At 36.0% G+C, this 27240-nt stretch overlaps 1 long non-coding RNA gene across 2 annotated transcripts in view; it reads left to right on the top strand.

Moving 5' to 3' along the window:
* Nucleotides 1-26943, top strand: part of LOC148127645 (uncharacterized) — a 91778-nt gene extending 64835 nt beyond the window's left edge. For both annotated transcript variants that reach the window (XR_015740988.1, XR_015740987.1), the window contains 2 exons: nt 25768-25804; nt 26098-26943. This is a non-coding gene — a long non-coding RNA (uncharacterized LOC148127645). The remainder of the gene's footprint in view (nt 1-25767; nt 25805-26097) is intronic.
* The last annotated feature ends 297 nt before the right edge of the window (nt 26944-27240 follow it).

Here is a 27240-nt window from a genome sequence, read left to right as displayed (position 1 = left end):
GCCATTTTGTCTTTTTTATCTTAGAAGACCCTTTAGAAACAGCACCAAAATTATTGGAAAAGATGCATATGCACCTTGCGTATGGCAAGGTGGCTGGTTTGAAAATAAACGAAGATAAGACAAAGATTTTGACAAAGAATATCTTATCAAGACAAAAGGAAGAATTGGCAGATTTATTGAAAATTCAAGTCATGAATAAGATCAAGTATTTGGGGATACATTTGACAGCAAGATGTAGTACATTAAAAAAAGAATAATTATATTAAACTTAAACAGCAGATAGCGCTAGACTTGGCGAAATGGGAAAATCTACAACTGTCACTAATAGGGAGAATTTCAACAATCAAGATGAATATATTACCCAGAATCTTACATTTGTTCCAAACAATTCCAGTTAGGCTTGGAAAAGACTATTTTGAAGATTTAAATAAAATTGTGTTGAAATATATATGGCAAGGTAAGAAAGCAAGAATAAAGTTAAAGCTTTTACAAGATACTAGAGTTAGAGGAGGATTTGGTTTGCCTAATTGGGAGTTGTACTACCAAGCTACAAATCTGATATGGGTCAAGGAATAGATAACATTAAGAAATACTAGATTGTTGACATTAGAAGGACATGATTTGTTGTTGGGGTGGCACGCTTTTTTATGGTACAAGGGAACTAAAACACGGGGGTATTTTAGAAGACATTATATACGGGAATCTTTGTGGTTAAATTGGGAGATTAAAAGACAATGTTATTTGAAAATTCCAGTCTGGTTATCGACTATTGAAGCATTTTCTTATCCTATAATATATAAAAAGGAACAAACAGTTAGATATGGGGAAATATTGAATGAAAAGGATGAACTTAAATCTGTGCAAAAACTATAGGAACAAGGTATAAAGATGAATTGGTTTTCATATGCGCAAATATATTCAAGGTATGATAAAGATTTTAAAACAGAAGGTTTCTATGATAAATTGACTGATTTAGATAAGATTTTGACAGGTACTGATGAACAGGTGATTAAAAAATTGTATGGATATTTATTAGAAATCAAACTAGAAGAAGAACAAATTAAAGAAACTATGATTGCTTGGGGGAAGAACTTTGGATATAGGATTGATTTAGAGAAATGGCAAAAATTGTGGTCTCAAAATTATAAAATGACAATGTCAACAGTTTATAAAGAAAATTTGTATCAGATGTTTTTTACAGGTGGCATTTTCCCCCGACAAGAATAGCAAGAATGTTCAAGAATAAATCCGAAAAATGTTGGAAATGTCATCAGACAACTGGCTCATGGTGGACTTTTGTGGATGCTAAAAAATACTGGACTAAAATCTACATGTGGTTGGAAAAAATGAGAAAAAATATATAGACTTGAAACCAGAGATATTTTTATTGGGAATTTTACCTGAAATATATAGCAAAGATTTGAAATACCTGATTGTAAATGTATTAACAGCGGCTAGGATTGTATTTGCTAAAAACTGGAAAAATGAGAAAATACCATTGCAGGAAGAAATCATTAAGAAAATATTGGAATGTGCTGAAATGAGTAGATTGACATTTGAAATGAGAGAACAAGAGGATAAACAATTTTATAAAATTTGGGACCTTTTCTATCAATGGTTAGATAAAAAATTCAGTAATGAAATATGTATATTTTTAGAAAATAATAAATATATACAGATGTACTTCTTTTTTTATTATATCTACAAAATGTTTTTAGGATAGATTTGGGAAGATAATATGAATGGTTGTAAAATAAATTAAGTAAATTATGGTTATCTCATAAAATATGATTGAATAAAACTATAGTCAAATGATTGATTAATAATGATACTAGGGTATTTAATTTTTGATTGATGATATGAGCTTTTATGTAATGTAACTGTAATTGAAGACTACGAAATGGATGCACAAAATAATTTGTAAACCAACTGGCACACTGTTTGTATACCTATGGAAGAAAGTTTGATGTTTTTATGTTTTGTTTGTTTATGTTTGTTTTTAAAAACCAATAAAATCTTTTTTTTAAAAAAGAATGCCATTTTGTCCAACATCCACTGCTGAGTGAAATCAGCGGGCATATTGGACACTGTATCAACAATGTGCAAATGGCATTTCTCTCTGTTACTCTACTTAGATTTGGCAGTGAATTCTTTACTGGAAAGTGGGCCCAGTACATGCCTAAGAGTTTTGATCTTCAGGGCATTATAGGTGTGCCTGTTCTAAACTTTGCTTAGTCAATTAATTGCCTAAGTTGTTGCTATTTTTAATGAATATATAGTTTGTAAGTAAACAAGTGAGACTTGTGAATTGGTGATAATTGGATCATACACAGGGAATTAATTTCATTGTTCTTGAAACTATATAATTGCCAACTCTGTCTGAGGACATAAAATGAGCCAGTATATTGGAGCAATAAAGGGGATGAACTGGCAGAGGATGAATTCTAGCCCACCTTTAATCATGAAATTTCATTCAGAACCTTTGGATCAATTTCTCTCTCTCAAGTACAACCTATCCCAGGGGGTTGCTGTTGGGTGCAGACAGGAATTAAAAGGCTGGAACAACATATAAAGTATGTTCCTCAAAGAAAGGTTGAACCTAATTTAATATATAAATCCCCTCAAGATGGTGGTTTTTAACCTTGATAGCCTTCAATCATTTCAGAGTTCTTAAAAATCTGCTTCCTCTCTACTTACTTTCCTAACACTGTGAAGTTAGTGTTCTCTGACTTTGGTTGTTTGCTTGCAGACATTTCATTACCCAACTAGGTAACATCATCAGTGCTAGTGAGTATGGGGGTTTCTCTCTGTTTGTATATAGTAGCGTCCCCTGGCAGTGTTGATGAGGGCATGTTTTTCTCCTTGGATAGTTCCTTGCTAGTTCCTTGATTTCTTGCTGATTCCTTGATTTCTTGCTAGTTCCTTAAATGTTGTAAAACTGTTCTAAGACTCTTTCTGTCTTCAAAAATGAAGCAGTAAATGATTTATTAGCAAGGAAACTTCAAAATGTTCTCTCTGAGATGCAAGTCTAATCAGTGGTGGGATTCAAAAATTTTTTACTACTGGTTCTGTGGGTGTGGCTTGGTGGGCGTGGAAGGATAATGTAAAATCTCCAGTCAGAAGTGGTATTTGCCGGTTCTCCGAACTACTCAAAATTTCCGCTACTGGTTCTCCAGAACTGGTCAGAACCTACTGAATACCATCTTTGAGTCTAATGTTAGGGAAGAAACTATTCAGCCCAATGAGAAAGTCTTCCCTCTTCTGTTAACCTAGCTCTTTTAAACACCAAATATTTGTATGATTCAGTCTGATCAGTTTGTTTCTCTTCTAACATTTTAAAAATATATTATTTTTCCCCTTTGTTATTATACCTCACTGATTATTTTGAAAAAATAATGGAAAATGAAGCAGAAATTTCTTAAATCTAAACACCATGAAATTATGATTAAACATAACAAACTAGTACTTTGAATAAAAACAATACTTTCTTTAAAAAGAGATAGATTGCTATTCCTTCATTTCATTGACCTATCTAAGTTTAAAAATTATGGTATTCCAATTCTATCTTTAAAAAAAATAAACATATATTTCTAATGAAATTTCAACAGTGAGATACAATTTGTTTTAATATATTATTAATAAAAATTAATATACAATTGTAATAGTGATGCGATTCAAAAAAAATTACTATTGGTTATGTGGCCATGGCTTGGTGGCCTTGGCAGGGGAAGGATACTGTAAAATCTCCAGTCAGAGGTGGCATTTGCCGGTTCTCTGAACTACTCAAAATTTCTGCTACCGATTCTCCAGAACTGGTCAGAACCTTCTGAATACCATCTCTGAATTTCTAATATATCAAAATGCTTACTATATAGAGACATCATAACCATAACTTTGAGAAGCTATGCTAGTTCATCAAATTTAAAAAGAGAAAAAAAAATCTGGCTATGAAAATCTGGCTAATTTTAACTCTAATATTAAATGCTATCAAAACAATAATTTGCTGCATGGAATACATATGATCTGCCATTAATTACCAGGTCCTTGTATTGTTGAGAGTAAAGAATGAATAAAAGATCATTCTGGTATAGGAAAGTTACTATCTTTTCAAAGAAAGTCCCATCATCTCTTTAAACCACTATTTCTCAAACTTGGAAAATTTAAGAATAATGGACTTTGATACCCAGAATTATCTAGCCATTCTGGAAGCAGAAGTCTACACACCTTAAAATTGCCAAGTTTGAAAAAAACATTGGTTTAAATTTTACTAATTTGGCTTAAACATAGTAATTGTCCAATTTCAACTCAAGTTCACAACTTGCTACCTCACAAATTGTTTGGATCATCACTCCCCCAAATCTCTATCCTAATAGGAATTCTGGAAGTTATGATGCCAAGATATTAGGAGGGAACCAAACTGGGGAAAACTAAATTATTGCACATATTCACCACTTTACAACTATATAATTTAAAAGCAGATGATAAATTCCACAAACACAAAACACTGGGAAACAAGAACGAGTTTTCAGAAGGTAATTGCTATCCTTGGAAGGCAGGCTTAAAGCAATTCTCTTTTGCTTTCTGTGGCAGGGTTCCCAGGGACAGCCACATTTTCTCCTAGAGCACATTAAAAAGACATTTATTATCCTAGTCTTATGAAGAGCTTTAAGCTTATAATAAGAGTTAATTGCATAAAATAGGGACAAGTCAATATAATGAGAGTGAATTTCAAAACAAGTCTTTCTCTCCCATATTTCATACTCCACTTTGTGGATCAATTTCTTAACAGAGATTGTTCATGATCTGACCCAAGATGTTTAACTTAATTTTTCTTCTTAGACTGTCTTGGCTAGCTTTTCTAAACCTCTAATGATTTTTTTTTTTTTGGGGGGCATTTAAATGAAGAAAAAAAATCAAAGCAATAGACAAAGCTTCTCCCTAGACATGTATGGTTCCTCTACTCCTAATATACAGATAAGAATGCTTTTTCCTTTAATACTCAAAACAGTTCTGAAACCCGAAAAAAAATATCTTTAGCAGGATTTATACTATGGTATTTTTTATGAGACTTGTACTGTGAAAATGTCTCATTTCATTAATGGAATTATAACATCTCTCATCCCCATGTCCACTAAAAAAAAGACTTATTAAGGACAAAAGACAAAATGAGTTTTAACCTGTATCACTCCCAGTTCAAGTGTGACTATATATGTTTCATGCAGTAAATTATTGTTTTAATAGCATTTAATATTAGAGTTAGAGCTAAAGTTTTCATAGCCAAATTTTTATTTTTAAAAATTTGATAAACAAGCATAGCTTCTAAACGTTATGAACATGATGTCTCTATATTTTATTTTATTTATTTGGTTTGTCAATTGCTTACAAAATAATAGGTATAAGTAAAAACATAGTTATGAATACATGGATACATATAAGAAAAATAAAAAATAAAAGAAACAATAGGACAGGGATAGTAGGCTCGTTGGTGAGCTTATGCACGCCCCCTACAGACCTCTTAGGAAAGGGGTGAGGTCAATAGTAGAAAATCTAAGGTTAACGTTTTTGGGGTTTGGGGAAAAAAACACAGAGTCAGGTAGAGTATTCCAGACATTGACCACTCTATTGCTGAAGTCGTATTTCCTGCAGTCAAGTTTGGTGCGTTTAATCTTGAGTTTGTATCTATTGTTTGCTCTTGTGTTGTTATGGTTGAAGCTGAATGATTCTAATCATTAGTTGCTCTGTCTCTTGAAATTGGTACTGCCATCTAGGATAAGCTTTTCAAGAGAGCTTTTCTTGATCTACTTAGAGCTAAATCCAATACAATGATTTAGGCTACAATGTAATTTTAATTTAATCCATTCAATTTAAGTGTCACCCAGTTTCAGACAACTCTGAATGGCTCACAACACAATAACAATAAAATAAAGTGTAAACAATCAAAATAGGAACAAAAAATTAGTAAAATTAAAAAAGAATAAGAACAAGATGGTGGTCAATGTTCCCAGAAAGACATTCCAGAGAAAGGGGATATAAAAGAATTCTAATACGAATCCCATTGTAAGGGAATTGTGAATTTCTTCTCCTACCAATCTTCACAATGCAATGAATATATAGTATTTGTGAGAGTTCTACCCTAATTCCATAGACAGTATTAGGCCTCCCAGATAGGAAACACAACCAAATGAGCTAATTCAACTTTATTTACAGACTGTTGCATGTCTCAAAGTACAAATCTGCTGCCCTCACTTTTTAAAAGCCTGCTCGATTAGGGCAGGTCCTGGAGTGGGATTCTATTGGTTCAGACAGGTCCTGGGTGAACCAAATGTTAAATTTACATCTGGCTCACCAAACCGGTAGTTGAACCAACGGCTTGCCCTGCCCACCCCTTCCCACCCCTCCCAGGAGTCTCCATGTGGCCCATTTTGGATGCAGGTAAGTGCAGGGTCTGAGTGGAGGCTCTGGGAGGGCAAAAAAGGCTTTTTCTCATCCTCCCAGAGGCCCGAGGAAAGCCTCCCCACCCTGGGGAAGGAAAAACAAATTGGTCCTACTGGAAGTTCTGGTAGGCCATGCCCACCATGGCCACGCCTACCCGGCAACTGGGTAGTGAATCGGTTGCTAGGATTTTTGAATTCCACCCCTGGGTATGTCCCTTCTAAATTTCTTTATTTGACCATTAAGCCAGTGGGGGCCTCTTGCTTTCTTGACTGATCACTCCTAGGCAGCATCTTTTTTTATCATTCTTCAAGGTCATTTGCACATACCATTAAAGCTGGCAGAATTTGTATTCATTTGCATAGCCTTAGCCTAGGAAAAGGTATCTTGAAGTCATCAATTAAGGTCACATTGATGTTGTAGGATATTCCATTATGAACCTGTGAATTCCCCATAATACCCATTTATTTGATGTCAAAGCTTTGAGAGCCCAGAAAGGAGGTGCATCAGGTCCATGTAAGACCGACTGAAGAAAATCTTGGATTATTAGAAGGCCTTTCTGTTTGTTCAGGGGACATCTTTACTCTATCTTCAGAACTGAGTTTCCATCAACAACAATGAGAATGATGGTGAGCGAAAGCAGATAAGGGAACAAAAAAGAGGAAAAGGATTAAAAAACTGCTTGGCTACCATCTTTAGCAGGCCCTAAGGGAGAAATACTTCTCCTACCTTACATTTTATCCACAGATTTGTGAAATAGCCCTGTTATTTTTCTATTGCAAGCCATTCTGGAACTATTTCTAACAGCTGGAGAGAAATATCTGTAAATAGGCTTTTTAAGTGGCTCTTGTTTTTTTTTTTTCAATAACTCAATTAGCTCTTTTAATACAATCTTGCTGTAAGGAACAATATGTTATACTACCCCCCAAAAAGACATACTTCCATTAAAAATGGTACATGCTGCAATAAGCAATAAATCAAAAAAATAAAAATAGTTCTGAATTAGCCACTTCAGAAACACTGCAGAAGTCAAGAGATGAAAAACCCAAAAGGCAAAATGTGTTCATTTATTATATTTCTAATGCTGTCACCTATTCCAGAAAGATCACATGGTGTTAGTAACTCACCACTAAAAATAAATAAATAAATCACCCTACAAGTAGAGTGCTGACAACAGCAGCATCACCAAATAGCAGGTCAAAAGTGTAAAGGCAGAGGTCACAACAGTGTAACTGAAGCCCCACCTATTGTAATATATGTATTGATGTCACACACTGCCAGGCTCCAAAAATCAAGAAAGACACATTGAGATTCTTTTAAGTAAAAGTAGTCCTTCACTTATGACCCACAATTGAGCTCAAAATTTATGTTGCTAGGCAACACATTTGTTAAATGAATTTTGCCCCATTTAACAACCTTTCTTGCCACACTTGTTAAGTGAATCACTGCAGTTGTTAAGTTAGTAACACAATCATTAAGTGAATCTGGCTTCCCTATTGACTTTGTGTCAGGTGGTGCTCCATTCAAAATTCAAGAAAGAAATACTTAGACTCCTTAGATTAGAGAAAAGATATCTTTTACTGAAAATGAAGTGGTAGCAACCAGAGAATTCTGAATCTGAGAAATTAGGCGCGGAAATCACATATACAAAGTGATGGAAATGTTCCCACCCCCAATAGTTCAAATGATTCTTCCAATTAAAAGTTGTGAATATGATCATGTGGACATCTTCAGGTGGTGATGAGGCCTCTGTTTGTTGACCTTGGCATATTTTGATAAAGGTTTGCAGCTCCGCAGAGAAAAGAAAGCTAAGCGAGAAATAGAAACCTAAGCAGGAATTTATACTCCCCCCTCCTCATTTTATACAACACTAGAATGTAACACCTCCAGCTCGCTTCCCAGACTTTACCCCCTCCTCCCCTCGTTACTTATGGCAGCCAAAAGATGCAAAGCAATAGCAGAAGATCTTGAAGGCTGACATTTTGCTTAACAGAAGGTTGCAAAAAGTGATTGCATGATTTGGCGTCCCTGCAACTGTCATGAATATGAGTCAGTAGTCAAGCACCTGAATTTTGATCACATGACCATGGGGATGCTGCAATGGTTGTAAGTGTGAAAAACAGTCATGAATCACTTTTTTCTGCACCCTTGTAACTTCTAACGGTCACTAAACCAATGAGGACTACCTGTAGTTTATTTTATTGTTCTTCACCTGTAGACAGAAATCTTGCCATACTACAGCAGATTATCTAAACTGGTCTATCACTTGCTCCACTGGAAAGCACTCTCTCCATCCTGGGAATTCGAGCAACATTTAATCACATGCACATACACACACAAAAAGGATGGAGCTTCCAATGGACTGTTCTAACTGCGATTTTTTTGCTTCCTTTCATGGGCCCCATGGCTCTAAAAGAGACCCCCACATTCATTAAACCTCATTTTGAAAGGCATTATCCAAAAACAGATTTCAGATTAGAATATACAATTCAGTAAGCCTCTGGGGATAAAGCAAACTACATACAGGTTTTAAATTATTATGAAAAGATTTAGTTAGTTATAGAAACTAGTTGGTAGACAGCAACCATGGAAAATCAGAGGCAAAATTTGAATTATTAGAAAGTTCCAATGAATAATGTTGTGCCAGATCTTGAAACTACTGAAGTTTTCCAGTATATTTTTAATAGAAGTTTAATATATAAGAAAGATATCCTAGACGGAAAGTTACCAGAAATTTAATCTTGGACTAGCCAAGGTATCTTGGTTTAGTTGTTTTTGTTGTTCCATAAATTTGGTGTTTCCAGATAACAAAGTTCTTTCAACAGATATAAAAGACATGACAGACATTCCATTAGATAGCTAGGTTTTCTGTCACCTTCATTCTGACCCATGTCACTTCAGATGTATACTCAGAGCTTCTCTGCAGCAGACATTACACAGGGATTGGTCTAAGATTTGTTAATGTCTGAAATAGAAAAGCAAATGGCACTTTCTCTTTGCCAAGTCATTGTTACAGTATCTAGAACTGCCCCAGGTTATTAAGGCATTTCGAACAAGAAATTTAACAAACACCTCTTTCTGACAGTAAATAGGCAACATGAACAGCAATAGTCATAATAATTTCACTTCATTATATTTTACTATGTTTTCATGACATCTATACCCCTTGGTCTGCCTAAGCACAGAACTGGTCTTCCAACTGAGGACTGTGTTGATATTTGCTGCGTATTTACCACCAATATTTTAAGGACCATATTTGGAAGTGTTCAGATCCATGCATCCACAGTGCCATGACCATCTGTTGAATAATGTCAGGTTTTAGAATTGCTGCAAATCTCTTTCTGTTGCACTTACTGCATGGATTAATCCTAAATTGTTTTTCATAATCTGTAAAAGAAGGCTAAACAATCTGGTCAAAAACTGTCACATTAACTCATGTTATTTCAAGCGCTTTGTGATTAGACTTTCTCTGTGTGCAATTGCCAAAACAGGGAAAACAAAAGTAGGTTTAGGTGGATGAGGGTTCCCTCATTATTTATTATTCCTGATGAGATTTTATGCTTTAGCAGTGTTGTTGCAATAATCTTGTAGTGTCTAATGCACAGAGACAGACTGTCATTCACACTAGCTGTCACAGCCATAATTCAAACAGATATCATCCATGAGAGGCTGTTTCAAGACAAGGGGATGGCAGAGAATGAGGTGGCTGGATGGAATCATTGAAACAGTCGGCATGAGCTTAAATGGACTCCAGGGTATGGTAGAGGACAAGAAGGCCTGGAGGAATGTTGTCCATGGGGTTGCGATGGGTCAGACATGACTTCGCAACTAACAACAATAACAACAAAGGACAACAGAATCTAATTGGCAAATCTAGCTGCAGATATAAGTCATACAGTGTCAACATGCTGACTCTAATAAGAACATCTTCATCAAGCCAAAAGTGAACTAGAGATACATCAGACATTAACTGTGTTATGAAGAAACTGCTGAAACTTCAGTTCCAACATTTGGGTTTTTCTCCTCCCTTGGAGGCATAAACAAAGCACAGTTATAAAGGCAGACAGAAAAGCAACGGTACTTGTTAACAGCCATTTCTAAAAGCTAAATATTTCAAGACAGGAAAATATATTCCAGTGGATTTATCTTATGCAGCAAATTTAAAAAATGGTTCATAATATTCCCAGGAAATGATTTCAACAGATTTCTTCTACTAAACAAAGTGTATCAATCTGGTAAATTTGATAAGTTTTCATTAAAACTTGTATTAATGTTGTCACACGCATAACACACATACAAAGATCAAAAAGATAAATGGTGGTTTCTGAGTTGACTAGAATTTTTTAAATCTAAAATCTTAGACAAGTTTGTGCAACTGTAGCACTCTGTTGATAGCCCATTTTAGATCCCAAGGGCTAATATCTGCTCCCAGAAATTATCTGGACTTTTTGGTTTTGTTTTTTTAAATGGAGTGGCATGTCTGAAATAAATTTTTAGTTAATGGTACTCTTAGTTGGAATTCCATCTCTTTCAGAAGCCCTGCTAGAAGTTATGTAAACTAGACTCCAGTTAAGCCTGCCCACTCCTCTAACATCACTTTAAGTATATACTATATGCTTCTCTACAGTATATCCACTTTGCCATTGGGATCCTATAGACCAGTGGCCCCCAACCTTTTGGGCACCAGGGTACAGAGAGATTTTTCCACGGACTGCAGGGGACATGTTTTTGTATGCTGCTTGCATCCTGAATATGGGGCTTCACTTGTTTGTGACAGCCAGTTGCTGGCAGGCCACAGACCAGTGCCGATCCATGAACCTGGGATTGGGGAATTCGGCTATAGAATTCGGCTATCTTGGGAGTTCCTGGAAAATTTTGGAAGTTCCATGAACTTGGATGGGAAAAAAATTACACAAAAAAATTAAGAATGCCTGAATTGTAATGATGTTGGAAAGAGAAATTGGATTATGCAGAAAATTTTCATGAAGAACATTCCACATTCAACACATCGAATGCAATTGGGATTTCCAAGTATGCGACCAAGAAGGAATGTTACTAGCAGTCTGGCCTAGTTCTAGAGAACTGATGGTTACATACTTCTTTTTACTGTGAAGAAGGTACATAGGCCAAGCAGTCTTGTTCTGAGAATACACAATCTCCAGTGACTATCATGGGCTGCTTGCTTACAGTACAGGTAGTCCTATACCTTCCTTCTAGATGTTAAGAGCCCCATTTCTTGGCTTTATTGTTAACTAGTGAACTATCTCAGCTGCTGTGTATATTTGTTTTAGATGTTTTTATTGTTTTAAATAGTTTTAAGCTCATTAGAGTCATTGATTAAGATGGCCGGCTATAGAAATAGAATGAATGAATGAATGAATGAATGAATGAATTTAAATATACAGAAACATGGTTACATGGTAATTCCAAGAAACTCAAAACAAAAATAATGATTTTATTATCAATATATTAGAATTCATTGTTTTAAAAAACAATGAAGCAAAACACATCTGGACCACTTTTTAAACTTCTATCCTCATCACAATTTATTTGAGGATTAAGGGGGCTAGCCAGAATTCATCCTGCCTAGTGTCCATTACTTAGGTTCTAAGCAAACTTCTTTTTCTCTCTCCAGCCAGTAGTTTCCTGAATTTAGCAATTAGCATCAGTTCAATAAGCAAACTAGTTTATATATATTCAATTCATAATGGCTTTTCAAACTAGTTGTTCTATTGCTTTTACAATTTTTGCCTTATTTTTCTTCTAGGGGAGAATAATACTATGGTGTTTTTGTCATAATGTTTGTGGGAGTGTGTTTTATAAGAAATTCAATTTTTTGTTAAACCAAAATCTATGTATATATGTAACTTTAAAAATTACATACCCAGCCCTTTCATTGTTTAATTAGGGCTACCAGTTATAATGGTTAGAGCATCAGGCTAGAAACTAGGGAATTATGGATTCTAATCCTGCCTTGGACATGAAGCAAGCAGGTGAAATTGGATCTGTCAGTCTTTCTCAGCCCTTGGAAAAAGGCAACAGCAAACCTCTTCCAAAATCTTCTCCTGAACAAACTGCAGGAACCAAGTCAGGCAAGCACCAGCTATCAAAACTGATTCACACTGCCCCGCCCACCCACACCCACCCACCCCCCAAAAGAAGGAGAAGAATGGCAGCAAAGAGAAAACCCAACCAGAAAGGCATCTGGTGATTGTTTGGATTTTTGCAACCCAGATTTCTTTGCCATAACCCAACACATAATCGATCTGTTTTTAACACCTGTACTATATGCTTAATTAAATAAAGATACCATTTTCTTAGGCCAAAAGATATTAGAGGCAGCAGGGCTACAATTTCTTCTGAATCCTTAGCAATTCTCTTCCGATAAAGATATGTATCAGTTTCCTTAAATATTCTGCTTCAGATATAGTAGAAACTATTATTATATTTTCCAGTGCTAAAATAAGTCTAACTGATTTTTGTAGATGAGATATGGATGAGCTACCATCTCTTTTGCTTCAGGCAATACATTCCTTGAGACAGTTTAGGCTTCTAGCTAGTCTTAAAAATATATTCTTGAAAAGGTTCTCATAAGAATATAAATATGTTCCTTACTGTAATATTAGTACTTTTCTTTATTCTGTTACCATTATTAATTCATTTTCACTTTTGTAACAGGGGCTATGGTTTTGCAGTTTTGATTGATCATACTAAAATATTACTAGCTATTAATTCAACTTTCAGCCCCACAACTGGTGCTCATTTCCTTATCAAAACCCAATGTGAGATGGTCACTGAAAAATGGAATTAAAAAGAAGAAGCCCGATTTCCTTCAAGGTCAGTGTTTAAATGACTCATCCCTATGAAATCCTTTGCTCATCCTGTTTATATGCACAATCACAGAAGCAGTTGGAAAAGATATTTTCAAGCTACCCATTTCACAGTCAGTCCAGAAACATATCATAATAAGGCACCTGACATCCAGCATAAATAATACTAGCCACATTTTGCAATATGAATATCAATAGCAAAGCACTGAATCTTGAGTTTTTTTGGAATCCACATATTGGAGCTCTAGAGGAACATAGATATAACCATGAACTACATCTCTATCAGATAGCTTTTGATTATCTACATCAGGCAATGATACACATCTGTAGTATATCAGTAGTGAACCGGAAACCATGTGACTCCTCAGGGGCTAGGATACTTGCATGAGGGGAAAGGGGGGCAGAGTGAAAGATATATAATGGCGGGTTACTGTCCTATAACTGGGGGGAGGGTAACAGAAGAAAAACAAGGTTGGAAGTAGACCATGGTCAAAATAGATTGAGAAATATTGATTTATATTATGACTATCTTATCTGTTGTGGAAGTCTTTAGTCATAAATTTGAGGAATATCATCTTCTGTGATAAAATATAAGTCTAATGTTTTCTATCTTATTTTAAAGAAAAAATATTATTTACAATCATTCTAAAGTTTAAAAGACACAGGTTTGCTGTTTTGCTTTGGTACCTACTTTTGTTTACAGCGTACAAAGCCCTTTTCAAACAATTGATCTTTAAAAGTACCCACAATTTAACCATTCATCATGGAAATCTTAAAGTGGAAAGTACAGTGAGCCATGGTTGATGAGCTACACACAGGCTCCTCCCCATTTTGCCCTGCCAATACAGTTCTCCACAATTAGAAAGAAGATGTACAGTGGCAAAGCACTGATTTTTCCAGTATATTTCTCTTTTCTTTTTCTTTAAAATGAAGGCTAAAAGTTTAAATTAAACCTTCAGCAAATTGTGATAGATGACCTTTAAGAGGTCAGATAGTCCCTGGCAATAATGAGTAATTACTAGGGAAAAAAATCAGAAACGTTCTACAATATGGCAAAGAATTAATAAGCTTATCTGTTTTTAACTAATAATAACCTAATTAATCAACAGCTTTAATCAGTTGTCAGTCCTTACTGGTTTTGTGTAGAAATTTCACATTGAGCTACTATTGTATAGTTTTGAAGTTGCCTTGTGATTTATTTATTTATTTTGACTCTGAAGGAAAGCCCTTTCCTCCCTCAATAAGGAAATGAGAGAGTGAGCATGGATTGGTTTTCAACACTTCTGCTTTCAGTTTTAATTCATTTTGTGACTCTTCAGGTGCAACTGTTATTGCTTGTTTGATAAGAAATACAAAGATAATCCCACTGGGCTTAAGTCTTCCTTCTCCCATCATAATGCTGACAGAAAACTGTTCTCTAAATTGCAAATTCTGCTAGAGAAATATCCTTCCATTTTGGTCCTATGTGTTGCATTTTTAATGTAAAATAAAGTATATCAGCAGATACAAAACCCTTTTATTAAATAAAGTGAAACTGCCTGATTCTACAGGCAACATTTAGGATCATATGTTAGATCTCCAAACTTTGAAGCCTGTTTTGGAGACTATTGTTTCTTCTCAGAAATTTAAAACGCTCAAAGGGAAATGATATATGAAACTCAAGTATTTTTTTTAATAGAGACAGACATAAATCTGACACAAAGCATGTGAACATCTGATTAAAAATATTTGAACAGCTCTGAGATAGCCTTATGGAGTCCCCTGGATGTCTTGAGAAGAACAATCAACTCAAACTGTCTAAATATGAGGCCAATTACTGTCATCACTGACAATTTATTTGGGCCTTTTATAGTTCCTTTTTAATCGCTGCTTTTATTCCCAGTTACTCGTATAATAATTACAATAGATATGCAATTGTTATGACCTGCAATTCACTGCAGTAGATTAGAACTGGGGAGAAATTATTTTTTCATGCTCTCCTCTGGCTATTTTTCATTTCCTCACTTTCCATTATTCTCACTTGCTCACAATAATACCATAGAGTCAAAGCTATTGGAGTACATAGCTTTGCAGTACCATCCTATTCACTATTAATCATCAAGTGGAGCAATACTGGAAGCAGCAGCTAAAAGAGAAAATACAATAAGTAATCTGAAAGGTTTGGAAGCAAACCTAAACAGATAAAAGTGAAGAGTGATATAAATTAAGAGTCGGGGGAGGGGAAGGTGCCATACTGCTCTACACTCCAGAAAAAGATCATGTTTTGTGAATGTTCAATGCCCTTCTTAACAATTGCAATTTAAGTGATATCTCTTTCATGTTTTAATTTTTATACAACCTTTATACAACCTCTATGAACCTTCCTTCTCTATTGATAAGCACTCCCCAATCAAAGTCATTCTACATTTTGCACCTTATTTGGGGTTTTAGAACTGGGGCTCTGAAACTATTCCTTTTAAGGGAAGCAGGAAGTACATGTTATAAGGTGGCCAACCGTCCTCCTTTAGGGAGGACAGTCCTTCTTTTGTAAGTTCTGTCCTCTCTCGAAAAGTGTCCTCCTACATGTCCTCCTTTTTGATGTTTGAAGACTAAACTGTAAATCTCCATATTTGATTGATGCCAATCCGATCCATTGTGTGTGATGTGACGTATTTGTATTTGACATGAGGATTCATCAAGGCTCGGTACAGTGCGATGAGACGCGATTATGAGACGCATGAGCTCCACACAGGAGAATTGTTTTGAGAGAGTGTGCCGTGTGCAAGAGTGTGCCACGCATAAGTAGCTTTGTTTTTTTTCTTCAATTTATTTGTGTCCTCCTTCTCATTGTAAAAAAGTTGGTCACCTTATGTTACAGCATGTTTACAAAGTTGCAGACGTTCTGATGTGAAAAGTTTGCAGCCATAATTTGACCTCAATAACTTCTCTCTCCTGGGTTCCTCTCCCAACACAGTACATATATTTAAGTCTCTCCTAATCAGTCTGTTTAATCATACTGTTTATCAGTGAACTCTGTTCATACAGAAATCAAGACAAACATGCCATTACTACAGTGAACATTTGTTAAGCTAAGTTGCAATTAATTAAAAGATGGAGTTTCAGATATCTTTAAAGTCATTAGTAATCATTTTTCCCCCTGTAGCCAAAGCAACCCATATATATGATTTAAAATGCAGCAAGGATGCTAATTCCACAGTGATTCCCAATGATTTCTGCTTTTCTTCAGCATAGCTGAATTTCAACATATCAGTGGTAAAGATGCCATCTGATTAGCCTCAAGACAGCAACGGCCATGTTAACAAAATGTAATCTTATTTTACAGTGGAAGAATGGCAACATCATCCAGGAATAAATACCCAAACGACAATCTGCAACAAAATTGCATCTGGGTGCCAGGCCTATTTATGCCAGCTGTCAAGGGCAATCACTCACTAGTTACATACTTAGCATTTTAGATGGAGCCTACACGTTTATTTCTTTACTGTATTTAAAATTATTCAGAAGACTGGCTTTCATCACCACAAGCCATTTCTAACAAATCATCACACTTCTTACATAAACATTTATTATTAACCCCCCTGGAGCCTCAAGGGGAAATTAGGTTCTGGCATAATGGGAAGAGGGAAACTCCAAAGAAAAGATTGCAATCAGTGGTTTCTATAATTCATAAAGCATGCTAAGTTTGAAGGAAAGGATCCTTTCTTTTGTGGTCTACAGTTCAAATGCTCATCTCTTGATTGAAGCAGGCCACCAAAGATTCATAATGATCCCTTTTGCATATATATTAGGCTGTGCAAACTGATTGGATTTCTCTCAACAAGACACTTCACTTCACAAAGGCAATGCCAGGCCTTCTCACAACGGAGAAGAGGATGGCACTTCACTTTTCAAGTTCTAAATGCAATTCTAAGGACCAAAGGGCACAGCTGGAGCAGCAGTTTTGGGAGCAAGAGGCTATGTTGCTTTGTAAAGCAGCTTTAAGGGAATGAGGCACTCAAACTAATGTTAAATGAGAGAGACCCTCAAAGATACACTATCAATCAGAATGGAGTTGGAAGGGACCTTGGAGGTCTTTTAGTCCAATCCCCTGCTCAACCAGGAGATCCTATATCATTTCAGACAAGTGGCTGTCCAGTCTCTTCTTAAAAACTTCCAGTGATGAAGCACCTACAACTTCCGAAGGCAAGCTGTTTCACTGGTTAATTGTTCTCACTTTTATGAAGTTTCTCCTTAATTCCAGGTTGCTTCTCTCCTTGATTAGTTTCCATCCATTATTTCTTGTCTCGCCTTCTGGTGTTTTGGAAAATAAGTTGACGCCCTCTTTTTTGTGTCAGCCCTTCATACACTGGAACACTGCTAGCATGTCAGCCCTAGTCTTTCTTTTCTCTAGACTGGCCATACCCAGTTCATGCAACCATTCGTCATATGTTTTAGTCTCCAGGCCTTTAATCATCTTAGTTGCTCTTCTCTGCACGCTTGCCAAAGTCTCAACATCTTTTTTGTAATGTGGTGACTTTGCCCTACTATTCACACAATAGGCTATGATGATTCTTGAATTGCCAATCCAAGGTGTTATTTGTTGCCAATAAGGCCCTAAAAAGCATAGAAACTTCCGGCACATCATATATCAGAGCAGAGACAGATAACCTGAGACCCAGAATTTTATGAACCTACCAAAATGCTTCCAAAATGTGTTACTAAATATTAAATCTGAGAGCTTCTGTGGGATCATGGTTATATTAATGGTGTGGGAGTGGGAATGATAAGTCCTCCTTTCACCAAGAAAGCTTACTGAGGAACAGTTCTTTTTTCTTCACTTCATTGGGTTATTATGCAATTTATCCGTGAGGATAAAAATGGGGGGAAACCTAACAAAGATTTATAATAACTTGTATCCAGAAGTTGTAAATGTTTCGACACTGGAATTTTTAAAGAAGAGATTGGATAACGCTTTGTCTGAAATGGTATAGAGTTTCCTGCCTAAGCAGGGGGTTGGACTAGAAGACCTCCAAGGTCCCTTCCAACTATTCTATTCTATTCTATTCTAAATAAATCTAAGTGATAAGGAAAGGGAGAGTTATTAAATACATGATGGGAGAATAATCATATAAATTAATTAAATGTAAATGAAACCAAAGCAAATGTAGTTTTTTTTTTTGCCTATTCCCCCTTTATATTTTAATATGTAATTAGGGCGCACCAATCAACTCTGAAGGGAGTTAGACATATAAGCACAGATAATAAAGTAAGAAGAGAAAGAAAGAAATAGGTTTCTCTCAAATTCTAACATAAAATATCTGGCCTGATTTGCCCTTTCAAACTAAAGCTCGGCTGAACAGATTTTCAGTGCAGTTCAAATTTGGGAATGCAACACTCCAGCACAAATAATCCTATAAAACTATGAGCCTTACTAAAGGGGGACACAAAAGTATATATTAAATAACCAGAAAAATGAATTATAGTAAAACTGGCTTGCAAAAATGTGTGTGTCAGGCAAAATTGTGCTTAACACTGTGTAAGTCATAAGATAAATGTACACAAACCTCCCACATACATATTTTTTGTTATAAAGCATTTTTCAAATAAATATTGAAACAAGACGAAGTGAATTTAATACTCAAAGGGGGAAATAACCCTGAAGATACCAAAGTGCAGTTTTTTTCCACCTAGAAAAAGTCTTGTAATGTATTTAACTGCTAAGTTTAATTATAGAAGTGCTGTTTCAGATATTGTATACCTTGAGGCTGCCCTTGGATGGCATTGGAAGAATACTGGTACAAATAAGGCTATCTTGCTCACAGGCTGAGAATTAGGAGATACAACCTCAACAGGACCCAGCAGAAAAATGATGTTGCCCTTTTGCACAAAGAAAAGACCCAACCATATTGAACTGTATTGTACTCATTTTTCATACTTCTCAATACAAACCAGCTTGTTGTACTGATTAAGGCACTAGACTAGAAACCAGGATAGCGTGAGTTCTAGTCCTATTTTAGGCATGAAAATCAGCTGCATGACTTTGGGCCAGTCACTCTTCCTCAGCCCAATCCATCTCACAGGACAGTTGTGAGGAAAATAGCAGGAAGAAGGAGCAATAATATGACGGTCACTTTATTTATAGAAATAAATAAATAAATAAATACAATTCAAACAAAAAGAATCATGGCTCTCTTTTTAACTAATATTTCTGAGCTGGAAACACTTGCTGTAAAGAGTTCCCAGGTTTTGCTAAAACAGATTCCCAACTTAATATAAAAAGAGTAAATATAGTATTTTCTATTTAATATAGTACTAGAGAGCCAACTTGGTGTCATGGTTAAGGCATCAAGCCTGAAAACGGGAAATTGTATGTTCTAACCTTATTTTAGACACAATTTGTGTGTTTGAATCAGTCACTCCTTTTCAGCTTTAGGAAGAAGGCAAGGGCAAACCACAGAAATTTTGCCAAGAAAATTCAAGGACCAATTGTCGAGAATCAAGACTGATTCAATGGTACATTATAAAAAAGAAAAAGTAGCCTTAGCAACTTTTTCAGGATCTGTTTTCTCCTCACAAGTCCTCATTCCCTTGACTTCCATTTTTTCCCTCAAACTCCCCCTATTGCTGCTTGGTTCACTTTCCAGCTTCAGAGCTTGTTATGGACAATAATAAAGAGATGAGGGTCACTCTGAAGTTGTCTTTAGCCCATGAATACAGACTGTACACAGATTAGGCTACTTGTATTTATTTTCAGCACTGCTCAATGTGAAAAGTGCATTCAGTTTCCATGTCTACTTCAAGGGTTTTGGAACCTGGAGGATGGGAACTGTAATTCTACATTTTACAAGCATCTTGTGGCATATTATGGCTGAGCATGTTTATAAAGGCCTTTCTCCTTGCAATAACCCCTGAAAGTCAGATAGAATGAAATGATCCCGAGTGTGGATATGAATTCAGGCTTGTCTTTTTTCTGTTTCCCATATAGTAATAGTTCTTCATTGGAATATAAAAGAGCTGGGGAAGAATGGGAGACAAGTTAACAAATATTGTGCAAATTTATATGACTCTGCCAATTCAGGAAGGATTCATTAAAATGTTTTACAAATGCCAAGCTGGGTAAAATAGCTGCACAAATGTATGAGTAGCAATCTGCACAGACAGAAACTGCAGCCAAAGAATTCTGCAACAATAGAAGTTCCCTTTAAAGTTATTTTTATTGGAATAAAATTGGTCTACCATTTGCCAGTTTTCTAATCTAGATCAGATAAAATCACAATTGCCTACTTCATTTCAAGCTGCTGTTCACTTAGAGCAGTCAAATCATCTTTAACATCTTTGCAGCTTTAAAGTTAGTATTTCAAGGTACTGCTCTCCATTTTTCTTGCAGCACAGTTGTCTAATATTGTAATATATGCTTTAAATGGAATCTCACTATGGAATCCCATTTGCATGCAACAATTCTGATTCTGAACTAGTAAATAACAACTAATCAACAGTTTGGGGAAAGGTGATATTTTAACAAACTCAGCATCTTAACAGCTGCTTGTTACCTTGGGAATTCCAGCAGCCTGTAAGTGTGTTTTAGAATTCAGTATGAAATCACACATGGAGCTTGTTTTAGAACATGCTTGCGCTGAAACCACATAAAACCTTCTTTCACAAAATGCATCACATCCAGACAAATGTATGATGATAAAACCTCTTTGGTGTTAATTTTTAACCAATGTTAAAACTCGTGATCTTTAACCAAGTACAGTTGTTGCCACTACAGGTAGTCTATAGTTAACAATTGCCCTGTTTAGCAACCAGGGGTGGGATTCTACCAGTTCGTACCTATTCACCAGAACCGGTTGTTAACATTCTAAGCAGTTTGGAGAACCGGTTGTTAGAAGAAATTACTGGCCTAATCCTGTAAGGAAAGCAGGAAGGAAACATTCTGGTATTTCTTACAGAAACTGCCCCTCCATTAATCCTATTACATTCTTGACAGGACTAGACTTCCTGTCTCAGGAACCTCTCTGGAGTTTTTTTCCCCTTCTTTCCTGGTACTTGTGTGGAATGACCATTCAAAGTTACAATGGCACTGAAAAAAGTGACTTATGACCATTTTTCATTCTTACGCCTGTTGCAACATCCCCACAGACATGGCGAGGAGATGCATGCCTCGATATGAGTGATATTTGAGTTGGCAACATCCAGCCAATAACATGACCACCAAGCCATATCCACCCAGTCACATGACCACCAAGTCACGCCCACCACCTAAGCCATGCCCATAGAACCGGTTGTTAAAAAATTTGAATTCCCACCCCCGTTAGCAACCATTCAAAGTTACAAAGGTGCTGAAAAAGTGACTATACAACTGGTCCTCAAACAGTCTTCCCACAGTCATGTGATTGCCATTTGTGAGTTTCCTTGAGCCAGCTTCTGACAAGTAAAGTCAATGGAGATGACAGCAGTAAAATAACAAGTCATGTTGTCTGTAAAGATTCTCAATCATCTAGGTCAGGGGTGTCAAATTCACATCGTCATGACAGCCTCATGTGACATATCAGGACTTTTTTCCCCTTCGCTAAATTGGGCCCTGCAACACATCCGGCCCATGGGCCAGGAGTTTGACAGCCCTGATCTAGGTCATGGTTGCATCAAGGGAGTTTTTTCCAAAACACAACTAGAGTTTCTTGGCTCTTTGAAAATGTCCCATTTCTCATCCAAGAAGCTTCTTCAATTCTAAAGCTTTTTGAATGGGAAGAAAAATGTTTTAAAAGAAAAAAACCCAACAAAGTCCAGTTGCCTTTGGAAAAAAACCACCGTTGCAATGAATCATGTGATGTGACAACTTGCTTAAAGACTGGGTGGCTTGCTTTACATCTGCAGCAAAATTGATGTCATAAGTCAGGTGCAGCTATATGATCTTTTGCTGTTTTGCTTACCATCAGCATCACTTAGTGATGAAGTTGCCAGTTCAAGTTGCAATTGTTAAGTGACAATTATTTATGTGGTATAACTGTGATGAAGTGAAAATGTTCCGAGTCAAATTGATTGCATACACTTTGTGGGTATGGTCTGTATGGGGGGCATTATCAAAAGGATAGAGGAAACTTTGTCACATCATAACTATGTCCCACATTCATAAATGTTCATCCAAAGACAGGTAGAAAGCAGGATTCCATATATGAAATGCTTGCCTACTGATTCAATCGCACAGAAAACCAAGCCCATTGTTGTGAAAAGAAGCACAAAGAGTTTTCCCTAGGTGAACAGCCACAAAAGAAGTATGCTGTGCACAAGGAATATTTCAATTAAGACAAATGCAAAATTAGACATGGGCTTGGGTAGCTGAGTGCTGGGGATGATGTGGAGGATTGAAAGATGCAATAAATACATTTCCTTTCCTGTTAACCTTCTCAGCAAGAGGTTTTTGTAGGGTAGCTTAATGTTATAAATGAGAACTGGATGCTTAGAAGCTTGTGACTTCAGGAAAACAGGTCTCTTAGTCCCAAGGCCATTGTTTTCTTTCCTCACAATAAAATTAATGAAGGCCTTGCTTGTAAAATTAAAATTAGAGCTGCTGTTTATTTCAGCAAACTAGAGATTTCACATTAAAATTATGGAAGCTGTTCAGATGGATTTGCTTGAGTTACTTTAAAATAGGATCCATTCCAACTTAGAATTATTATAACTATTTAACAGCAGGGATGCATCATTAAGATGCTTTATATTTGGTTTTATCTTCTGCCATAGTTCCTTCATCTATACACTCTGCAATGCATGTCCATTGCTTTCATCCTCACCATCATGGAAACTGGCAGAATGGGTTAAAGCCAGACCACTTGCAAGCAGAAGCATTTACTAAATCAATCAAGATCTCTCTATTCACCATTACTTGATAGAAAGTATTTAGCGTAACCACTGAACCCCATTTGAAAATGCATTAATATAAATTATTAATGAAACACAGATCAAGGTTAAATGTTGTGACCACTTGGAATTTGAGGCAACATGAATTTGCAAGCGAAATATTTTTCTCCCTAGTATTTTTAGGGTTTCTTTTATGCAACCAAAGCACTTATTTTTGATGTTATGTTTATTTATTTATTTTAATTGATTCTCAAATAGAGTTCAGGCATTTTCTCCAGTTGCACAGAATCTACATTATTTATTATTTATCTCTTTATGGTTCTTCCCCCGTAGGAATTCAGAATGGGCACAATGCTCAATCTGCCTAGGTTTTTTTATTTGCAAATCTGAAAGTTGAGGTCAGGAAGGTCTTCATCTAGCGATTGTTTGCATTTAGAGATAATTATCTTTCTTTCTCAAGTTGTAAAGCTTTCTATTGAGTTGTAATGTTGAAAATTCCTACCGTTTGTAAATTGTTTTGATCCTTCAGTGCTAATTGTTGGTTTTTTTTTAATAAGCCAGGGTCTTTTCCTAGAAATTTTTAACACTCTGGACAGTAGCATCAAGATATTCTAGATATTACTCTTCCTTCCTTATCTACTGGCTGGGTGTTGCTTTTGCTGCTTCTACTGCTACTATCATATCTCTCAAGAGATGTCCTATAATGATAAGAATCATGCAGACAGACAGTGCAATCTTTTCAAAAGCTGTTGTATATGATAATGGTGAAATCTTTATCAGTTTTGGCTTTAAGAGGCCAGGTTAACAGTCACAATAAATAAATAAATCTGAGAGCTCTCACAGTTGTGCTTAAACAGGGTATGACAGAGTCTTTATATTTGCTGGAGGAGCAAGAGAAAACTGCCAAGGAAACATGGAATGTCTATCTTGCAGTGACAATAACACGTTTTGGCTTCTTGCCAACAGCTGGATCACATGGAGAAAGTTGGGGCACTTGGAGTGCCTCTGTATGGGTAATCATGGCAAAGAAACTATTGTTATCCAGATATATTCAATGCTTCCAAATATGTCCAGCTACTCAGATGCTAACAATTGTGCTTCTTTGTACACATTCATGTGCATTTCATTGATATAGAACATGCATATACAGGTAAGTTAGTTAGTTAGTTGGTTTGTCAGTTTACTTTATTGTCATTGCACCTTGTACAATGAAATCAAACACCATCTTCAGTGCACATCATGACCATGAAAGTAAACACAAACACACATCCTTCACACTCCACACATTGAACCAAAAAACCCCAACACTGCACTATACAGTAGAATTCAAAAGAGCTACTGCCCTTTTTCAACCTATTTGTGCTTGTTTTTAATTATTCTGTACTGTCTGCCAGATGGTAATAGTTCAAAAAAAAGAGTGCCCAGGATGAAATGGATCTTTGAGAATGTTTTGAACTTTCTTAATGCAGCGGGAGCTATAAAGCTCTTCCAAAGAGGGGAGAGGGCAACCAATGATCTTCTGGGCAATGACATTAACCCTCTGGAGTGCTTTTCTATCTGCCACTGTGCAATTGGCAAACTATACAGAGGTGTAATAAATAGTCGTCAGTTTATGACTACAATGAGCCCATAATTTCCATTGCTAAGAAAGAAAGTTGTTAACTGATTTTTGCTCCATTTTATGACTTTTCTTGCCACAGTTATTAAGGGAATCACTGCAGTTGTTAAATTAGCAACACAATTGTTACGTGAATCTGGCTTCCCCAGATTGACCTTGCTTGTCAGAAGTCACAAAAGGTAATCAAATGACTCTGGGACTCTGCAACTGTCATAAATACATGCCAGCTGCCAAGCATCCAAATTTTGATCACATGACCATGGAGATGCTACAACAGTCATAAGTGTGAAAAACAATCACGTCACTTTTTTGGTTTTGTCACTGTGAAGTGTCACTAAACAAATGGTTGTAAGTCAAGGACTATCTGTATAGGATTTTGTGACCTAAAACTATAGGCACTTAAGGAACATCTAAGAACAAACCAGATTCTAGAGAACAATAGCTTGTTTATTATAGAAAAACTGAAACATGTTCAGGGAATCATGTTTCAATTGAGAATGGTACTAAATCAGAAGAATTAGAATCATGCTTGTATCTATAACAATTTGACTAGATAGGATGAAAAAAAAGATTAAAAGAAACTAAAGAAAACATTGGATGCAAACTTCAGGAGGATGCAGAAGTTGGGTTTGCTTATGTAGGCTTAAGAAAGAGCCATAGCGAGAAGTTAATTAGTTTATGGGCCATTTAGAATAAATGTGAATTCTAGCAGCTAATTTGAGTAAAGGGGAAGTTGTCTTCTTTTACAGAAGGGATTTGAAGAGAAAGAATGAAAGTAGAGATTGCTTATGTGAACATCAAGCAAGAGGATCCTACCTGAATGTTAGGAATCCTTGCTCTCCTCAAAAACCTGAATGTAGGATGGTCTTTTTATCTCTTCACTGGAAATTTAGCAAATTGGAAAACACAGAAATATGTTCTCACTTCAGGATGATACAACTACATCTGGAAAATCATCTGTAAGATGCCAGGCATACAGAAGAAAAGAAAAAAAAACTGCTTTTCTTTATTTATTTCTCTTTCTTACTTTCATTCTTTCTTTTGAAGGAATACAAAGCTGCTTAACATCTTAGGGCAAGGGCAAGTTGGATCTTTCTTTCATAAATATAATATATGTTTTCTTAAGTTTTCGTGGGTACTTATATGTATGGTATTCAGCTTTGTTCGAGTATTTTCCCACATCATTATAGTTGTGCTTTTAAAGTTGTAGCAACGTTTTGGCAGAATCTCATCTGCCATCATCAGGCTTCTGCATAGTGTTCATCTGTGAGTCAGACTTTCACAGCCATTTCAGTTTTAAATTTGGGGCCAGCCTACTGCTGTGCCCAGAATGTTTTTTTCTTCATCCTGAAAGAAAACAAACAAATATATAGGAAGAACAACAAAATATAAAGGAAGAAGCAGCTGCAAGCTCACATTACTCTGAGAAGCACAGAGCAGAAGACACAAGCCTGAAGATGATGAATGAGACTTCATCGAAATGTTGCCTAGATACTTCCAATCTTATATATATATATAAAACAATTTTATTAATTTATGATATAACATACAAAAAATACAAAAGCAAAAAGAAGAAAAATAGGGAAGTGTGGAAAGTGTGGAAGAGAAGGGGGGAAGAAAAAAAGGCATTGACTTCAAACTCCCTTTGGTGCGATAGACTGGAGTAATAATACCATCAAACCACAACTTTTTAGTTTTGTATAGTAGTTTAAATTAGCCATTTTCATAACATCATATCTAACTAATCAGTATTGTAAAGCCCCAAATTAAAATTGCAATTTGTCTACCTCAAGCACAAAGTCCAGAAGTGGTTTCCAAATAGAAACAAAGGTATTTGTATTGTTTTTCTTTGATCAAAGCAGTCTATCTAGCCATCTCTTCTAACTCCATCAACTTTTGCAGCCGTTTGTCCATTGTTAGGGTCACAGTGTCCTTTCATTTTTGAGTGTCAACATATATAGTGTGGCATTCGGAAAAGAATGACCTGAGGTCTTCACTGTTTCCAGTGGGAACACGGACTGTTCCTATTGGCCGATGCCATTTGACAGCCGGCTATAAAAGGGAGCTGTCAAACGGCATCAGCTGTTGTCTGCTGGCTGGCTACCTTGTTAGCATGGCAGCCGCGGCAACCCTTTATTGCTACAATAAAGTAAAAGCTGAAGTTCGCTCCTTGTTTGCCTCAGGTTATTCGGCCGCTCCACAACATATAGCATCAAAGTTCCATTTTTTTTCCAAATCGTTTCCCATTAAGCCCAAAAGAAAAGTCTCTGGTTTTTATATTCACTTTAATAATTTTCTGTATTATTATATGAATCCTACACCAATAGAGAGTTGGATCTCTAAATGCTTATTGAAAAGGTGTTCCTGAGATGACCAGATCCACACTTGAACAATTGAACTGTAAGTTATTCTACTCTTTCAAGATTTTGTGTATTTTTTTTCAAGTTTAAGATAATAAAAAGCAAGGTATGGAATTGTATCAGTTCCTGTACCTGTATCTGTATGTATGTTCAGTGTGTG

This window comes from Pseudonaja textilis, chromosome 1 (genome assembly GCF_049901715.1).
Source record: "Pseudonaja textilis isolate UNSWEBS1 chromosome 1, rPseTex1.2, whole genome shotgun sequence".
Lineage (NCBI taxonomy): Eukaryota > Metazoa > Chordata > Lepidosauria > Squamata > Elapidae > Pseudonaja > Pseudonaja textilis.
This window is presented reverse-complemented; position numbering and strand designations above follow the sequence as displayed.